Source organism: Centruroides sculpturatus, unplaced genomic scaffold (assembly GCF_000671375.1).
Source record: "Centruroides sculpturatus isolate CEXI.00-Female unplaced genomic scaffold, Cexi_2.0 scaffold200, whole genome shotgun sequence".
NCBI classification, from domain to species: domain Eukaryota; kingdom Metazoa; phylum Arthropoda; class Arachnida; order Scorpiones; family Buthidae; genus Centruroides; species Centruroides sculpturatus.
The window spans coordinates 214,326-235,898 of NW_019384495.1; positions in this window are offsets into that span (position 1 = coordinate 214,326).

The following is a 21,573-nucleotide window of genomic DNA, read 5'->3' on the forward strand; positions in this document are numbered from 1 at the left end:
ATATATTCCTCTATAAAATTTAATCCATAAATTTTTTTGGTAATAAAATCGACTTGTCATTGATCTCTCGCTGCTAATTAATGATCTTTTTAACAGAATCTGTAGTCCAAGATTTCTCTTGAAAAATTAATTTTGTGATCAGTGCTACCAAAACCACTACTACTACTACTACTATTTACACTATAGACTTCTGTGCATACTTTGTTGCCGCGAGTTTTAATAGAACTTGTTGCCAATAAACATCTAAGAACAGCCAGTATGTGGTCATCAGATGCCATAGCCGACTAACTGAGAGACAATGCGTAGCGAACATAACTGGCGCCAGGGGAACGACACTATATTGGTGCCCCCTCCCCCTCCAGAAACAAATCTTGTCTTCGAGAAATTCCCGGTTTCATTAACATCGATTAATAATTATTTAACATTCAATTGAAATAAAAAATGAGAAAAGTGAGTTCAAAGGATAATATCGAATTTTTTAATTAAAATGTATATATTTTTAATGTAATTTTAAGTTTCTTATTATATAATGCATAATTTAATAATTTGTAAAGCCCTAATGGGTAGACTTAAATCATGTAATTGAATCCGGAATCGCATTCAAGTAAACACCACAGATGTTTGTCATACAGTTTTTGTTCATCCTCGAAATGTGGAGCCCAAACTACAATATAAGCACTTATTGTATGTAAATCAGGGTTTGGGAGTCGGCAGAAAAAAGAAAAGTTACTATTCTTCGTTTCGTATTACAATTAAAATAACTTTTATAATCATAACGTTTATATATAATAAAAAAAAATTTTTTTTAGTTAACTGTTATATAATTTTATTCGAAATTCGTAACAAAAACTATGTAGGTTGATAATCAAGTATGTTTATCCTATTATATAGTACTGTATATCTTAATTAATAATGTATAATACAATATAGAATTTTATTGATGAACCAGAAATTCAAGAACTAATATAAATGAAGCGAAATTAACTCCCTGGCCGGCAGCTTCGGCAATTGGAGTACGACTCCTAGCTCCACTGGCTTCGGCATGCAGGCCGCAGCCCCTAGGTCAGCACTGGGTTGGCAAAGCCCAGTCTTCCTCCTACGAAACTGCTTTTCTTTTGCCACGTAGAAGAAGTTTTACTTGGCTTGCGCTGCCACGGTCTTAGGCGGCATCGACTGCATCCGGCCGCCTTTTTTAGCGATCAACCATCGATCTCGCACCAGCGAAGAGAATGGGGGAGTTTATGGGAGTGTGTCTCGAGTTCTAGAGAATAAGGGCTGCAGATCCATGGTCTCCAGTTCCCGAGCCAACGCGGTGTTTGAATCCAGGAGATCTAGCACTCAGCATTCCCAGGTCCTACAAGACACACTGGAAACTTTAATCGAGAGTGCGAAAGGCGGGGGTTATCTTGCTGCTAACTAGTACGGTTAGCAGCAAGATGACCCCAGCAAGATAATTTTTCATTGTATGTCGCGATTGTTCTGTAATAACAACGAACGTTAACTAAAATTAATTAATAATTCATTTATTTATTATACAGTAACTCTTAAATATTTTGAAATAAACATTTCTTAACTACAAATAATAAGAAAGAAAACATGTAAATTTGATTATTTCTTAATAACATTTCCAATGTAAAACAGATTTTATGCAAATAACAAATGATTTTATTTCTGGATCATATTCAATATGCTTTTAACAGGTCTCAGACATGCTCAAAGGGGATATGTAAGAAATAACAAATGTCATCAACAAGTAATTCTCATCTCTCAGTGACATTCATTATCTCTCACATATCACTCATCTGGTGTTACTATAAATTTTGTAACATTTTTATTAGTAGTATGAGAACAGATGTACTGTACAGACAACTGTGTAATATTATAAACCTTTGTGAAAATTATCTTGTGCTAAATCACACAAGCGGTGTATAACTGCCACAACATTACTTTGCTGTACTAGTGTGAACAAAAATGGAGAAGATGCATCATTTCTTTATCGAATTTTCTAATCTGACCATTACAGTGTTTACTGTGACACTAATACGTATGATAGTATTTAAATACGTAGTAACAATATGAAAGCTTAGACATAATTTTTTTTATTTCCTAATCAACTAACCTCGATCAGGGGTTTTGTATTATTTACTGTTAGTATATTCTTTAGTTTTTAAATTTTTTTTCAAAACCAACTTTTTGTATAAATGTACCTACACAATCCTCATTAGAATTCTAAATCACCTCTCATTATCTCTACGAACAGACTTAAATACAATACTTTCGGTTTTAAGAACATAATTTTATTATTAATATTCGAAAAAACTGTTATAATGTGCTATTGATGTGCTTATAAATGAAAATTGCTAATGATGCAATTTTCATTTCCCTCCTATACATTTACATGAAATATTACCGATGAAAATTTATGATTACAATTGTCTATTACAATGCTACAGTTTGGAACTCTTTTTATTGGGCCTTGAAATTTGATTATTTTTCTTGTTTATTTGTAACTTAACACACATTATAAACAAACACTCGTTAGCACTTACAACTTCAGATTTTGTAAACACGTTTTGTGCTTTACATATACCATAATGTGCATCAATTATTAATTGCCATTGCGATTACGCTAATAATGCTAATGATGTGAAAGGTTCGCATTTGTTTATTCATGCACGTAAATCAGTAAATGAAAGTTTCAGTTATTTAAACTTGTTGAAACTGAAAAAATTGATTTTCTTCTTCCGAAAGAGAGCAAACTATATTTGCAATAACTCCCTTTTACTGGTCGTGTAGTGGCTTTAAACTTACAACTGACAGTCGACCCGTAGGGTTTACGTGGCGAATTTCGACATCGAATATATTATCATATAATTTTATTTTCAATATTTTCGCTTAGTCACGACATTTCTCTTTTCACGTCCCACAGGTTTTCAAAAAATGATAAGTTCTGCTTAGTATAATCCACTAATAAGGCAGTAATCAATTAGAAAGTGTTACAGAACAATAAATTTAAATGTATGTTTTCATTATAAATAATTAAATTCTTTTCAAAAACATTAAATTTTCTCAATTAGGTATTCGTTTAGATTTAGAATACCAGAAAATATAGAATGAAGAGAACTTCCCATCTGAAATAAAGCAAACACTTTTAGAAGTATGGCGATTATATAAGTAATAAAAGTAAATGAACTGGCAGAACTCACTTTTATGGGAAATTTTTTGGTCACTTTGAAGTAATCTCTAACAGTCAAACACAAAGATTCTTTACCAAATCTCTTCATAAAATTCAAAATCTGTTTGATCAATTATTAAAAATATTATATGTTAATTATGAAACAATGAAATAAATAAATAAACCAACAGTTTAATATAGTACAGAACCAAATATCTGTTTTGAAAACATTTTTGAAACCGGATATTTCGAAATTTGCACGCTGTAACACAGCTGTACTTTCTACACCAACTACGCCAATTGCATTGTTTCTAAAGACTGAAAGTGTTTCAAATCGGATCCATTCCAATCTCGGGTTGCCAGATATTTGTTCCCGTACCGTACAAGTAAAGTATCTGACCTTTAATTTCTGTTCTAATTCGAGATCGCAATCAGCGAATCTTCTAATATCCTGGAAAGACGTCTGCATCTGAAAAAGAAAATAATACATTTAATGCAATTTTACGACGAAACAAATGCGTACACTTGATAAAGTACATTACGCTGGATGTGAAAGCGGATGCAAATACTTCTATTAAAATACACATTAAAGTCGCTATGACACAAATAATGCAGATGTAGACTTTAAAAATAAATTCTGTTGTTGAAAACACGAAAATGAAATAAAGCAGGCTCGTTTCCATCAGTATACATCCGTACATTGTTGTTATAACGTAATTAAATGGACCGTTGAGTTGGTCGGTGAAAGTCCAAAGTTCGTGGTGTTGCGCCGTAATTTCTTCCAATTCCGACTTCAAATTCGGATTATACTTTCTCAATTGATACAAATCTTCCGATAATCTCTTGAAGGATCCCATTACCGTAATCACAATGACGACAAAGTAAACATTAAGATACGCGAGACTACCGGAGAGAAATGTCATCCAGATTCCGAGTTCAATGGTGCAGAAAAGAGCTTCGTATTTGAACATTTTTTCTCTTTCTATTGCGGGATAAATGTAAAACACGTTCAAAACTTGGTCCCAAAATATTAAAATTACAATCGAAATTGCAACAATAATTTCTGCAGAATTTATAACAGCGAGGAGTTTATTTCCGGGAAACACCGAGTTTCTTAATTGTACTTTTGAATTTAGTTTAACTCTTTTTAAAATACTAAATATTAGAGCGAATGAAAATGTGAAAATTGAAACGGCCAGTTTGACAAAGTTATCGTTGTCCATAAACGAATACCAAGCATTGCAAGGTGTTTTATTCGATAAATAAGGAATTGCCAAAGCAAACGTGAGAATGAAATGTATCCAATAAATAGCTTCGATGAAAGAGACGTAAAATTTCCACAAATATTTACGAAAACAATTGTACCTCTCGATGGTACAAGAACAAGGATTGAAAAAAGTCCATCCGAAAACCAATAAAACTGACGTTAGCGAAGGCAAAAAACATTGGAAGCATAACTCCTCACTTAAATTAACAGTGCTGGACATAACAATCGACAATCCGGTTGACATATTTTTATATAACTGTAAGAATTGCTTTAATATAATGATAAATATCCTCGTCTGCTAATAACGTTATTATGGTTTAAAATTGTTTGTTACATCAATAGTTGATGTGTAATAACAAAACGAAGCTCATTTTTTACACCGTTTTATAGGCGTTAATGCAGTAAGTGTATTCTAATAAAAAGACACACTTAAAATAATGGTCGACTAGAAGAACCTTGTTATTTTGTATACGAATTATATTACTCGAAGATGTCTTTGTTGGCATGTCGATAGTCGTTCTGAAAACCGAAGTTACGGTTTAAGGGAAAATAAATGTACTCGTTGTATAAAACACGAATTCTTCGAACACCAAAGATACAGAATTCGATTATATTAAGTTGAATATCCGAAATTGCTTTCTGCCTATAAATATCCTCTATACACGTGGATGGCACTACATTCAATATGTCATAAAATAAACGAAATCGCTTGTTGATTTTTTCCATTGTATTTTATTGTTGTATATTTTGAGTTGTATTCCATTTTGGCAAATTTAAGGAGGTCTTTTAATGTATAAGTATTGAAGATTTCCTCTCGTAATTAAACGTAACGATGTATAATAGCTGTGTAAAGTTATTGTATATCTTTATCTATAATTAGAAGTAAAAACTTTTATATTTTAAAAGATGATCTTTTATAATATCATTTATCGAAATGGTACACAATTCCAAACAATCGATTTCTTTTATTTCGTGGCATATTGAATATAGTACGTTCGATGTGTATAGAGGATATTTATGGGCAGAAAGCAATTTGGGATATTCAACTTAATGTAATTGGATTTTTATATTCTTGTGAAGACCCAACNTATTTTTTCATAAACTTAGTGTAAATATTTAATATATTAAATATTTAAGGTACTCGGGTTTTGTAAAAAAAATCCGAGTTCGTTTTCTGCAGAAAACAGGAGATTTTCAACAGCATGCGACACCAGGATCGCCCGAGAAGGTGAAAATCTTAAACGGGTCTAAAGGACGACTCAATAACAGAACACATGGAAAGTGGCACAGCTTCAAAATGCACTCGGAAAAAGTCCCGCATCGAAAACTGCATAATTCTAACATCCACGGCTTGTTTTCTCGATTTTCTTTTGTAAATTCATTTATGAAATATCGATTTTTTACTACTGCGATTGGACAGAAATCTACATACGAGCAAATAAATGAAAAAAATATTCGAATGAAAGTTTGAGTATCTCGGTCACACACGTGTCGGGAAACCTCCACCCCCCACTCGCCGTCACTTAACACGATGTTTATTTTAAACAAGCTAGTAAATTGCGTGTCTGCCCAGAAAGAGATAATGCACATAAGTGCATTCTGCACTTTATAGAGACTTTCTTAATAATTTATTCGATAGATAAACATTAATTAACTATCTTGTTTGTCGAGAAATTAAAATTCCAAAGAGTTTCTGGAGCTATCGCATCAAAATTCCATAACATTAAAGTAAAATAAAATTTTATTTATATAAGTAATCAATACATATATAAGTGATATTAATATAACATTTACGTAAGTGACTACGCAGTAAAATTTTAATTCAAAGCTAGCATTCAGTTCGCTTTCTACGCAGAGGTGTTGGATTTACTTTTACGTAAGAAGAGAACAACTGCGAGTGATTGTTTCAATTAAATTATATATTTTATTCTACCATCACATAATTCAGTTATTTGAAAAATTATGATAAGAATCATCTCTAGCGTAAATTCCGAGGTTGATAATCAGAAGGACGAAATATGTCTGCGGTGTTTTCTCTCTTCGGTTACTTCAATTTCGATGGTCTACGGCTGGGAATATTTTACTCCTTGCTACTGTAAAAATACTGACGATTGCTTCCACATACCTTTCAAATTCTACATCTCATTTATTGAATGCTTTTATTGGATGCATTCCATTCTTCTTATATGTATGACAATTCCGTACGTTTCGGATGCAACGCCTTGCTTTTCTTGGTTTTCGGTATTCGAGTATGACATATATGTGAGAGTATGTGTTGCGAGTATTACTTTGACTATGGCTGCAATATTCAGTATTGTCAAAAGAGTCAAACTGAATCCAAAAATACAATTAAAGAAGTCGTATCGTTTTCCTAAACATCTGTGACCGAAGGGTCGGCACCTCTTTGGTGCCCTGTCAGGATGACACCACCGCGTCTCGACGGACACGGAAGCCGCGTTATTTAGGTCACGCGAGCGGTCGCGTAACGGGGCGATCAGAGTCGAGATCGGAGGAGAGACAGCGCACCGGAAGTGATTTACTCAGACGCTTTTTTAACGTAACAACTGTTTAATGGTTAACGATAGGATATACATTAGGGCTGCTATTAGGTACATTGCTCGCTTTAGTATATAATAGTATTTAGATATTAAGANGAAGAAATAATCCGATTGGCCGAACGACTCCTAAAACAGGGGAGTAATAGCGAAGTAAGTAAGAGCCAATGTGTAAACGTCGTTTAATGTAAACTCTGTCTCTGCAATCGGCCGATAACGTTTATGGATGTTTACGTTATATGTCAGTGGTCTATCTTATGCTAGGTCTACCTTAATCGCTTTAGTTCCTAGCAATTTTTGATATAAATGTAATTAAACATAAAAAAATACTTAAAACTGAAAAAAAAACGAAAACAATTCGTTAATTTTGAAGAAAAATCTTCAAAGTTTAACTTCCTTTGTTTCACCCTTCTGTGAAATTTAACACTGATGAGTCATTGTTTACACGTATGGACAACCTTGAACACAGCTAGGGTTGGATTTCCTGGGACATTCTCATAGACGTCACGGGAAAACAAGGGTTTAAAGTAGGGTGAACACTAGCTGGCCGTATATTTTTAAATATTTTTTAAAAATTTGGAGACTTAAAAAACATTCCAAAAATTAAAAAACAAATTTCAAAAATGGCCTTAAGGACCGTGTTTTATGTAACGCAATGTTACCTGTTCGAGTTAACTTGAGCGAGGAACTAAAGGTTAATTAATAAAATTTAATTAACTCTTTACATCCAGATGTTAGTGATTTGTTTTTAGAGTAAGCTTTTGCAATTCGGGGATTCCCCTTGTATATTACTTTTCAATAAAATAAACTGAATTAAATTTGAATACAAGTTTATTTTAAGCTTTTATATGAATTTCTTTCAGACATTCGAAGTAATTTATTAATTAAGCAGCCTATTTCTTTTAATTTCTGCAANTATTATTAAGAAAATTTTTTATAATTTCAATATTGACACATTAATTAAATTTCTCATTTAAACATTTCAGATGGGAAGTTCTCTACATTCCGTTTTCTCTGGTCTTTTAAATATAAAAAAAGCTTCGAAACGTAAAACTTAATAACTCGAAAGAAGATTTTAATTTTGAAAGACGACTCTAAATGGCAGTTACTTGGTAATTAAACTTCCACATCGCAATCAGTGTAATTTACTATATTTCACAAGTAATTTGTTTTAAACGTTGGATGTTGGGTTTTATTTACGTGTCATTTAATGATGATTCGCGCAAATTAGACAATTACGAGATTTCGCCGTGTTAAAAAATAAAATTAATTTTAAGGACAGCATTCGAATATTGAGCGAAAAACTCATAAAAATACATAGAAATATACATGTAGATTTATACATGTATAATAATCAACGGTAAAGACAGGTATGATTTATTATGTAACGATCTATGATAAACATGATTTATTTGAAGACATGTATTATTTAATTAACGTTTCAAAATACAGTTAAGAATAAGAAAGAAGAAATGTTGTTTTCTTATTTTTACTTTTTAAACCACATAATTACAATTTGAAAAAATGTTTTTAATGTATAATTTTCTGTATAAAGAGGTTAACCCAGTTCCTGCAAATTACTCCATTATAAATCTGTATTAAAGAGTTGCTGCTTGATAAATCTGTATTAAAATATCATTTATCTAAATGGAACACAATTCCAAACAATCAATTTCTTTTATTTCGTGGCATATTGAATGTAGTACCATCGATGTGTATAGAGGATATTTATAGGCAGAAAGCAATTTGGGATATTCAACTTAATGTAATTGGATTTTTATATTCTGCATCCGCACAATTTTTCTTTTATGTAAGAATACATTTAATTTGTGTAAAGCAGCGATCTCAATTGTCACAAAGTTTGCAAAATATTCAATATTTCATTGTTTGATAAATAATTTGAGATAATTATTTCAGATTTCCCTATAATCATTTAATTATGTACAGTCGACCCCCCTATAACACGTTTTCCTGTAGTTCGGATTCCTATATGACGGCGAAAAAATTACGACGGTATCCGTACAAACATGGTAAAAAAACTCCTATAATTCGGTAAAACGTCATCGGACGGCCGAACTACTTTCCAGCGTCACGCTACGGAGAGTTTAGGCGGGTAAATTGAGTTTACTATCGTCTGTACAGTATTATATATAATTTACATACTGTACATACATATAATCTATATATATAAAAATGAATGTATGTGTGTGTCCTTCATGCATTACCACACCGTTTATCCGATTGCCTTGAAACTTCGAGAAGTTGTTTAATATACTCCCGCGAATGTTTCTGGCATAGTATGATTGCCACGAAGCTTTTGGAAGATTTTTAATACACTCCCGCGAAGGTTTCTGGAATTTATCCTACGATAGATGGCGCGCGTTTACACGAGCATTCGAGCACAGTGTGTTCGATCGATTTCAAATTGTGAAGACCATTTCCCCCTTTCAAAAAATATCTCTATATACGCATTTGTGAACTGTTACTTACGATATTTTTAATAATTTTTGTTTAATCACTTTATTTCAACTTTTTTTGCTAATTACGTATTCGCTCGAACTTCGTTAAAACCTTAACTGTACCCCGAACAAAAACCGAAGTTGTAGGAAGAAATTCGCGTATTTTACCGATCTAGGTATCCCCCCTTTCCAAATTTTAATATCGACTCAAAATAACGAACATTTCATGTTATTTGATAAGTACCACTGCGAATTTTATCATTAGATAATTTCATTGTTGGTAAAATAATAATAATAATACAAGCAAAATAAAAAATTGTGGGAGAAAATTCTGCAAAAACAGCAGAAAAAGGGTTATGGAAGAGTTTTCAAATACCGGTAATATTTATCAATTGTTTATATTACAACTTTCATTCGCATTTATGATGCAACTTTTAAAAAATACAATAATTTATGATTTAATATTTTTCACTGTGTGCAATTATTAATAAATTACGGTTAGAGTAACGAATTCTTTAAATATTTCTGCATNATTGTTTATATTACAACTTTCATTCGCATTTATGATGCAACTTTTAAAAAATACAATAATTTATGATTTAATATTTTTCACTGTGTGCAATTATTAATAAATTACGGTTAGAGTAATGAATTCATTAATATTACTGCATGTTAGGTTCATATTAGTAAAAAATGCGTTTAATCATCCGAATTTACAGAAAATGCAAAGATTGTTTGGAAATTTTACTCATTCCCGTGATGAGATTCAACATATAATTTAATCAATATGAGTATTTATTTTTACAAGCCTATGAGATATAACCAGAATTTCATTCACAACGTAATTATTTTACAAAATTACATTTTCAAAAAGTAGTATTTCACTTATATCGCGTTTCATAACAGTGCTTATAATTAACGTAATCCCATCTTCTACTTGTGTGGAATTTGAAAGCCCGAAAGTGCCATTATGCTGGAGTTCACAAGAAGCTAAGAAGTGGGGTCAGACCTGTTTACTTTTCTATCAACTAAAGTTCAACACGGCTTTTTTCAAATACAAGACCAATATTATACATTGCAGAATCTCTAATATAGATTCTCCCAGTCCCGCGGCCACCTTAGAAAAGTGATCCTACTTTAATAAACATGCAATTTACACAAAATTTGTTTGTTGTAAAAAAGGAATAGTCAAGTTTTCGTTTCGATTCGCATCACAGAATTACGTAGAGGAAATTGTCTTTATATAGAAAACTCATCTTCTAAGAAATTACATTCTGTAATTTTTTACGTGGCATAAATGAAACGGCTTGATTAACTTTAAATATTTGAAGCAAAGTAATCTTAAGATCTTGTACCGTATTTTCGCGGATTTACCTACATATAACCGGGAATTACCGTCATGCATATATCTTATAATTTTGTTAAATGGTAATACTTATGTTAGATACTTTAAAACATATAATGCTCGATCGATATTTATCATCAACTAAACTGGGTGATATTAGAAACGTTTCTAGAAAATTACATTTATTTTACTGTAATAAATAAATTAGATCTAGTTCAATAATAGAATTACTTTTAACATTGTGAAAAGTTTTAATTTTAATATAATTTCCGTACAAATAGAAAATCTAATAAATTTATATAAAAGTTCGTAAAGTTCGTATATAAAAATTTATATACGAACTTTACACTTAATGTAATTCAGTGCACGACATTAATATAAGGGAAGAATAATGAGTGATATTCCAATTTTCTTGAGTGAATCTAAATAAAACAAATTCTTGTGTATTTCCATTTAATAATATATATATGAATTTTTGACAGTTTTCTCGATTGATAGGCATATAAATTCTATTTCCATTTACTTTGTTGACATGGATGCACAACGAGATAAACGCGAATTATCTTATACACGTTTTGTTCTATATTTTTAAATTGAAACAAATAAAAATTCATTATTGAAGAAGCTCATTATTATAATCGTTATTAACATATAAATTAATTATTGAATTACATTAAGTAGAATGACTTCATCTGTAGAAATTATAGATATTGTGCATTTCACTTTCCTGGCTTTTATGTATACATAACCAGGTCAAGTATTGGAATAGTGTTAATTTTGTCCATTTTACTTCTTTGCAAATCTCCACGTTTCGTGACTTTCTAAATTCAAAATACGTAACAAAATACAAAATTCTGTGGACATGTATGTATGTGTGTATACCTGTGTGTGTGTTCCATTCTAAACGATATTCAGCATAATACTATTCGATATATTGATTTCGACTTATATGTCTAATATATTTTTATGTGAGATCTGAATAGCCCCTGGGTCTACAATTAATAATTATTTTATAATGTTAAATATTATCATAAAATATTATTTCGTTTTGATGAGAAATTAACGATTTTCCAACGTGGGAAAGATAGATAACAGATGCTACTTTCTTCGAGCATCCTCTGTTTTTCCCTTATCTGCGAAAAATATTGTTTGATGGGAAATGTTTACCCCTCACATATTCCACTTTCCGTCCGTTCCCACGGAAGAATCTTTGTATGATGATTGGTCGCCGATCGTCAGATATAGCGGAAAGTTATCAGAATTCGGGGAGTTCATCGACAGACACAGAAGAGTCAGGACTCCATTGATATTGCTTCTAAAGGCCAACGCCTATGCTATGAGCCATACAGTATTCAAGGATTAAGTCTAAAGATTTAAGTGTATCAAGTTAAGTTGATCTCTCCAGAGGAAAGAAGACAGAGAACTCTAGAAGTGAAACAAATAATTTATATACAGAACCGAAGTTAAAGACAACGATCAGGTTGTATGTTCTTAAATGATTTTGTGAGCTCTCTCTCTCGACCTCATATCGGTTGTAGTATAAGTCCGTCTCTCTTGATTTACAGATTGAAATTCGCATTTACTATTTCTCATTTATATAATATTTTGTATTAGTTTTAGTTGTTTATGGCTTATTAAATTTATTCTTGTTTATTTTATAAAGAAATATCTCTCAATTATTATCGGAATAGGATTTCTCCACGCGTGTTTATCCGCGTGTAAAACAACTGATAAACTGATGTCGGAATCCTGACAATTTGGATAGAGACTACACAGTCTTTAATCCTCTTTAAGCTTAAATATTTTAGCCCTCTTAGAAAAGACAAGATCGGATCTCGTGATCCGAAACTTACAGAACCGATTTCGCTTAATCTGTGCCTGTAAGCGTTATAGGTATCAACCCTATACTCTTGGCTAGCTCACATTTATTTACAGGAAAAAATTCCGTTCAAATTTTCAATCGATTTAAATGCGCAGACTTTTAAGATAAATATATAATAAAATGTTTCTTGACGAATTACAATTGACAACAACGTATTTTAAAATGAAATTAATTTACAGTTTATTTAAGATTCTTCAACATAGATCAATACATAATTGAATCGTATAATTAATACACGTCACATGTATACGTATAACACTCGATGATATCATCGAGTGTTATACGTATACATCAATACAGTAATTCTACGTGCAGATTACAACGTACTTTTATGAGTTTCTCGCTAAATTGTCGGCTATTAATATTAAAATTACATTAATTGCTCATAACAGAGCAATTTTAATTTTCTAGTTGTCTACATTGCACGAATCTTTATTAAATGACAGGTTAACATAAGCATAAAACCCAATATCGAACGATATCAGCGAATAACTTATAAATTTTAATAAACATTAGTGATTGCGACGTCGCATTTTAACAAATAATTGTCATTTAGTGCCGTCTTTCGTAATGAAAATATTGTGCACAATTATTAAGTTTCATGTTTCAAAGCTTTCTTTATATTTAAAAGACCAGAAAATATGGAATGTAGAAAACTTCCGATCTGAAATGTTTAAATGAGCAATTCAATTTAGATTATAAAAATACTTTTTCAAATGCCTTCATTAAACTAACGTTAATCAGCACGAGGAAGCCAACGAAGTACACTATACCACCCGCCATTATAACAACAATGAGATTACCTTCAATTAAGCATATAAATGGCTGATATTTAAAAGTCTTTCCTTTTTCTAATGCAGGATAAAATAAAATAGCGATTATACATTCAATAAATATCGTAAAAGTAACAGTTATAATTACTCCGAAAGGTTGTAGAGTATTAATACTAGCATACACCTGATATTTAGGAAAACGATATGACGATTACAGTTGTATTTTCGGATTTAGTTTGACTCTTTTGACAATACTGAACATTGCAGCCACGGCCAAAGACATACTCGCAATAGATACTCTGATATGTATGTCATACTCGAATACCGAGTACCAGAGAAAGCAAGGCGTTACATCCGATATGTAAGAAATTGTCATACATAGAACAAGAAAGGAATGCATCCAACAAAAGCATTCAATAAATGAAATGTAGAATTTGAAAGGTGTGCGAAAGCGACCGTCAGTGTTTAAGTTACAGCAGCAAGGAGTAAAAAATTCCCAGCCGTAGACCATCGAAATTGAAGTAAATGAAAAGAGAAAACACAACAGACATATTTCGTTTTTCTGATTATCAACTGCAGGACTTTCGCTTGAGATGATTCTTATCATATTTAATTAAGTAATGGTTAAATAAAGTATATAATTTAATTAAAAATAATTAATCAGTCATTCTTTTCTTACATAAAAGTAATTTCTACACTTCTGTGTAGAGAGCGGACATCGTAGAACAATTATACTGCATAGTCACGTATATAAATGTTATATATTATCTCATGGTTAAAATAAACATCATGTGACGTGACAGCAAGCGGGGGCGGAGGTTTACAGACACGTGTGTAACCGAGATTCTGTAACTGTTATTCGATCCTGTTTCATTTTTATTTGATTGCCTATGGATTTCTGACTATTCGATGTAATAAAAGATGGATGTTTCTAAATAAGTTTATAAAACGAACGATTTTGTTTCGATTTTATGTAAAAGCTTTAGTTTTTGTTAGAAAATATTTAAAATATTACACTTATAATAGTGGCTTATTATGATAAAAAGGAAAAAAAATCCATTTAATACCCGAATTATTGAAATTTAAATAGAATGTCTTTGATGAAACTCTATCCTATTATACACGAGTGTCGATTGATAAATGATAATAACCTTATCTTATACAAAAATCCAGCAACGAGTTATTTATTTTGCTATTCTTGCAACATTTGGTGATTTTATCTGTTGAAATATTTGAAGTCAAAATTCGCGGCGCAAAGTATATGGTAGGATTTCCGTTCATCAACTGATCGCCCGGTACGTGTCAATCGAGTTGATGATTTCTGTAAATTTACATTGATTTCTATAACAATTTTTTTAATCTTTACGATGCACGTTTAACATGAGAGATGTGGTCTTAATATAATATTTGAAAACACGCACAAGTGTTTCCTGCAGGAGCACATGTGCTTGTTTTAAACGTTTCTTGAAGTTTTCTCGGTGATGACGTTTTACATGCGTATCCTGTGTCGAATCTGTTGCCTTATACTGTTTTAAGCATTACGTTACAAGCAGGTAACGTTTGTGTTTTCGTGTTATATGCCGCGGTGTTCACAAAATACCAATTAAAGCTAACAAAATCTTAAAACTTTAACAAAAGCTAAAAACTTGAGAAGTCGACAGGGAAGTTAACGAAATGTTACGTTGATATCATTTCCTTTTTGATTGACTCATTGAGAACGACTCACGCAAGAAAGTTAGTAGAAAATATAGAATTAGACAAGTACAGTAATCCAGTTAAATGATCCAGTTGCCCGCTCTATACTGATGAAATTTGGTCATACGGATGCAGTGGACAAGAATTTAATAGGAAAGAGTAAGAGAGGTAAATAATAATTGGGTCTTTCCCTAATTATTATCCTCCATTTTGTGTGCCGAAAAATTACCTATATAGTCCCGAGGACTTTCGAATAATATGATTCGATGTGCCTAAATCTAAATACTGTATATTGAAATCGACTTTTGTAGAAATAAATCGTGTGCATAGACAGTAATTTGTCAATTTTAACGGCAGGTATGGCACACTACGTCATTCTTCACTACACGTTTGTAATGCATTTTACGAATTCTTATAATATTAAAATTAAAATAATTTTTAGCTATGCAAGATAAGATTAAATTGAAAGTAGTGTTCTATCTATAAACCAAGCGTATCCGGGTAAAATAGAAAAATCAATCGTACTTGTATAAGAGAGTGGCAACAAACTTGTAACTGCAAAGCTGGCACTCACTTTGCTATAGTCCTATTAACTTAACCGATGTTAAGTCAATTAATTTGAAGATATGAGGAAATCGTTCGCGCTTATATTTTTGTTCATGAAATCATCATTTTTCTGTTTATTTATATATTTTCTTTGTTTTGGGTTCAGGAAGCCAGAGATCATCGAGATTTGCAAAAGACTCGGAAAGACAAATTTGGCACGATTACAATACTTTTTCTTGTAATATTTTAACAATTGGAAAAGTAAAATCAACCAACACACCCGGGAAGAGGATAAGATTAGTTGTTTATTGCAACACGACACGTGGACGATCTGCCGGGAGGGATGTCTTCCAAAACGACTTTGTATGAGAGCCCTAGTTAGATGTTACAACGTGAGGCAAACCAAGGAAACTCCACTTGTCCAGCCCAGTTTTGTGGTTTTATCTATTTGGCAACTGGCGGGCCCACATCAAGGCGCCTGGTAAAACCACGGTAAAAGTCTTTTTAGTTAATACAGTCAGATAAGAAAACGACAGATATAGTCTGTATCAAGTAAAACAATCTTTCTCATTCGAATGTTTATGTATCTGTATGAAAGAATAATTATCAGAGAAAGCGTTCGAGGTTTTGTTAACTCTTAATGTCTGGGAATTATAATACTAATTAAATTTTGCAAACGAATATATATAAAAAAATCATCACTGAAGGATATTTTCACCGCGAATGTTGCATAATAATATGATGCGTAGCCATCTGGACATTGTAGAATTTGCATTATTCGCCAGACTAAGTGTTTTTTCATTCAATAGCGATTAGAACCGAAAAATTCGTTAATATTGCACGTTTTTATTATTTTGTGTACTGAATATATAATACAAGTTTCAATACTAGTCGATTTGCAGAGTAATTTAATACAAATGAAATAGAAAGAATAAGAAATAGTTAAGAATAAGAAAGAAGAAATGTTACAGTTAAGAATAAGAAAGAAGAAATGTTGTTTTCTTATTTTTACTTTTTAAACCACATAATTACAATTTGAAAAAATGTTTTTAATGTATAATTTTCTGTATAAAGAGGTTAACCCAGTTCCTGCAAATTACTCCATTATAAATCTGTATTAAAGAGTTGCTGCTTGATAAATCTGTATTAAAATATCATTTATCTAAATGGAACACGATTCCAAACAATCAATTTCTTTTATTTCGTGGCATATTGAATGTAGTACCATCGATGTGTATAGAGGATATTTATAGGCAGAAAGCAATTTGGGATATTCAACTTAATGTAATTGGATTTTTATATTCTGCATCCGCACAATTTTTCTTTTATGTAAGAATACATTTAATTTGTGTAAAGCAGCGATCTCAATTGTCACAAAGTTTGCAAAATATTCAATATTTCATTGTTTGATAAATAATTTGAGATAATTATTTCAGATTTCCCTATAATCATTTAATTATGTACAGTCGACCCCCCTATAACACGTTTTCCTGTAGTTCGGATTCCTATATGACGGCGAAAAAATTACGACGGTATCCGTACAAACATGGTAAAAAAACTCCTATAATTCGGTAAAACGTCATCGGACGGCCGAACTACTTTCCAGCGTCACGCTACGGAGAGTTTAGGCGGGTAAATTGAGTTTACTATCGTCTGTACAGTATTATATATAATTTACATACTGTACATACATATAATCTATATATATAAAAATGAATGTATGTGTGTGTGTGTGTGTGTGTGTGTGTCCTTCATGCATTACCACACCGTTTATCCGATTGCCTTGAAACTTCGAGAAGTTGTTTAATATACTCCCGCGAATGTTTCTGGCATAGTATGATTGCCACGAAGCTTTTGGAAGATTTTTAATACACTCCCGCGAAGGTTTCTGGAATTTATCCTACGATAGATGGCGCGCGTTTACACGAGCATTCGAGCACAGTGTGTTCGATCGATTTCAAATTGTGAAGACCATTTCCCCCTTTCAAAAAATATCTCTATATACGCATTTGTGAACTGTTACTTACGATATTTTTAATAATTTTTGTTTAATCACTTTATTTCAACTTTTTTTGCTAATTACGTATTCGCTCGAACTTCGTTAAAACCTTAACTGTACCCCGAACAAAAACCGAAGTTGTAGGAAGAAATTCGCGTATTTTACCGATCTAGGTATCCCCCCTTTCCAAATTTTAATATCGACTCAAAATAACGAACATTTCATGTTATTTGATAAGCACCACTGCGAATTTTATCATTAGATAATTTCATTGTTGGTAAAATAATAATAATAATACAAGCAAAATAAAAAATTGTGGGAGAAAATTCTGCAAAAACAGCAGAAAAAGGGTTATGGAAGAGTTTTCAAATACCGGTAATATTTATCAATTGTTTATATTACAACTTTCATTCGCATTTATGATGCAACTTTTAAAAAATACAATAATTTATGATTTAATATTTTTCACTGTGTGCAATTATTAATAAATTACGGTTAGAGTAACGAATTCTTTAAATATTTCTGCATATTAGGTCCATATTAATAAAAAATGCATTTAACCGTCCGAATTTACAGAAAATGCAAAGATTGATTGGAAATTTTACTCATTCCCGTGATGAGATTCAACACACAATTTCATCAATACGAGTATGTATTTCTACATGTTTATGAAATATAACCACAATTTCATTCACATCGTAATCATTTTACAAAATTACATTTTCAAAAAGTAGTATTTCACTTATATCGCGTTTCATAACAGTGCTTATAATTAACGTAATCCCATCTTCTACTTGTGTGGAATTTGAAGCCCGAAAGTGCCATTATGCTGGAGTTCACAAGAAGCTAAGAAGTGGGGTCAGACCCGTTTAGTTTTCTATCAACTAAAGTTCAACACGGCTTTTTTCAAATAGAAGAGCAATATTATACATTGCAGAATCTCTAATCAAGATTCTCTCAGTCCCGCGGCTACCTTAAAAAAGTGATCCTACTTTAATAAACATGCAATTTACACAAAATTTGTTTGTTGTAAAAAAGGAATAGTCAAGTTTTCGTTTCGATTCGTTTCTAGAAAATTACATTTATTTTACTGTAATAAATAAATTAGATCTAGTTCAATAATAGAATTACTTGTAACATTGTGAAAAGTTTTAATTTTGATATAATTTCCGTACAAATAGAAAATCGAATAAATTTTGTTATTATATAAAATTTATATACGAACTTTACACTTAATGTAATTCAGTGCACGACATTAATATAAAGGGAGAATAATGAATGATATTCCAATTTACTTGAGTGAATCTAAATAAAACAAATTCTTGTGTATTTCCATCTAATAATATATATATGAATTTTTGACAGTTTTCTCGATTGATAGGCAGATAAATTGTATTCCCATTTACTTTATTGACACGGATGCACAACGAGATAAACGCGAATTCTCTTATACACGTTTTGTTCTATATTGTTAAATTGAAACAAATAAAAATTCATTATTGAAGAAGCTCATTACTATAATCATTATTAACGGATAAATTAATTAAAATTATTAAATTACATTAAGTAGAATTACTTCATCTGTAGAAATTATAGATATTGTGCATTTCACTTTCTTGGATTTTTTGTATACGTAATTAAAGGAATTATTGGAATCGTGTAAATTTTGTTCATTTGAGTTCGTCGCAAATCTCCGCGTTTTGTGACTTTCTAAATTCAAAATATGTAACAAAATACAAAATTCTGTGGACATTTATGTATGTGTGTATACCTGTGTGTGTGTTCCATTCTAAACGATATTTAGCAAAATAATATTCGACATATTGATTTCGACTTATATGTCTAATATATTCTTATTTACAGGAAAGAATTCCGTTCAAACTTTCGATCAATTTAAATGCGCAAACTTTTAAGATCAATATATAATAAAATGTTTCTTGACGAATTACAATTAACATAATACTATTCGATATATTGATTCCGACATAATGTCTAATATATTTTTATTTACAGGAAAGAATTCCGTTCAAACTTTCGATCAATTTAAATGCGCAGACTTTTAAGATCAATATATAATAAAATGTTTCTTGACGAATTACAATTAACAACAACGTANTAATTTTATATTTATTTATGTAAAGTAAATTTATAAAACCTTCGACATTTACGTGTAGTGAATTTTATGATTAAAAGATTTTTATTTGATTGTAAAATGCCTTGCGAAGAGTTACACAACGTTAAGGTTATTATGTACAGTACAAACGTATTATATTTATAATACGTTCTTAGTTTTGCGGCTGTTATACGAGTATTGGGTTAGGAAAGTTTGGCGATCGATCAAAAAATGACCCCTCCTCGAGATTTTCAAGTGTTTGAACCGAAATGTCGAGAAATTCAAAAAATGCTGGGATTCTTTTCCATATGTACGGATATTAGTGTGTACGTGGTGCGCTTTTTTTCATTCAATTTAAAGTTTAATAACTCCTATTCCTTCTGTCGAAAATTTCTGAAATTTTGCAATGAGGTTTGTGTATTAGGGTGAAATCCTTCTAGGAATTTTCAAGAAAATAGGACCGTTAGTTCTGGAGATATGAACCCCTTAATATCTCCCGAACCAATCTAAATAGTTATAAAGATAATGGTAGCAATTATTGTGAGAGTCTAGCAACAACATTGCCAACTTATCGTTAAATGAATACTAAAATGGTTTTGATTTTTCCACATTTTAATTAATTCAAACATAAATATTGAAAATATGGAATAGGTTTTTAACATAGTATAACGTGAAAGATAATGATAATATAAAAAACGCATTTTATAATATAATAGTCAATTTAATCGAGTAAGGTAATTATTTTTTTATCGTTTATTAAAATTTCTTATTTATAATCTGTGTCAAATAAATTATTTATGCACTTCTGAATTATACTTAATTAATAATAACTCATAACTTATAGTACAAGTTAGAAATTGTACACTTTAACGAAAAGTTTTACATAAAGGAAGAAGAATCAATGATGACTTTACTTACGTAAGTAAATATCGAGTAAACGGTAATAAAATTTTAATCTTATAATCGAGATGGGTTGATAATAATAATAATAATAAGCGCAGAGCCCAACGGTTAGGAGTCGAAAGTTGAAACTTAGTACACGGTTAGGGTACGTGATGAGAATATACACAAAGAAGGGACATTCCCGAAATTTCCCCCGCGGAGGAGAGGGAGAGAGTTAAGGATTACCCTGAATTCAGATTTTAGTGTACTATTTTAATTAAATACGTTTTTTTTTTTTTTTGCGGAAAATCGAACATGTTTTATACCAATCTAAAAATTCTCTAGGCCAACCAGTGGCCATGTGGTCTTTGTTCCCTGAACACTGGGAGTTCAATCCTGGGTTCTCGCCTCGCTCGGATGGGCTGGCCACGTGAAGTTTTCCGGGTTTTCTCCACGTCGGTAACGCCTAAATAGGGGCCAGTTTCCCTTAAAAAGACCTCCCGGAAAGCATCCCCCTAGGCAGATCACCCACAACTAAACAAACAAACAAAAATTCTCTAATTAGTCTCGGAAGAGAGTGAACCTATTTCTTGCACCCGGTAAAAACGGGTAAGATCGGCTATAATCTAATATTCTTAAGTTTCGCTTTCGTTACTTCTTGCCAGAGCAACGCCAGGTTCATCTGTTAGTATAAATATATTCAAACTAAATTCTATGGCAATAAATTGATTGGTTTGATTTTCGGTTCCTTCACTAATCAATAAAATTCTATATTGGATTCTACATTATTGATTCGATTATAGAATGGGATAAACACAATTAATTATCCATTTATGCAGTTTCTGTTACAAATTAAATATAATTAAGAATTATAACTGTTTA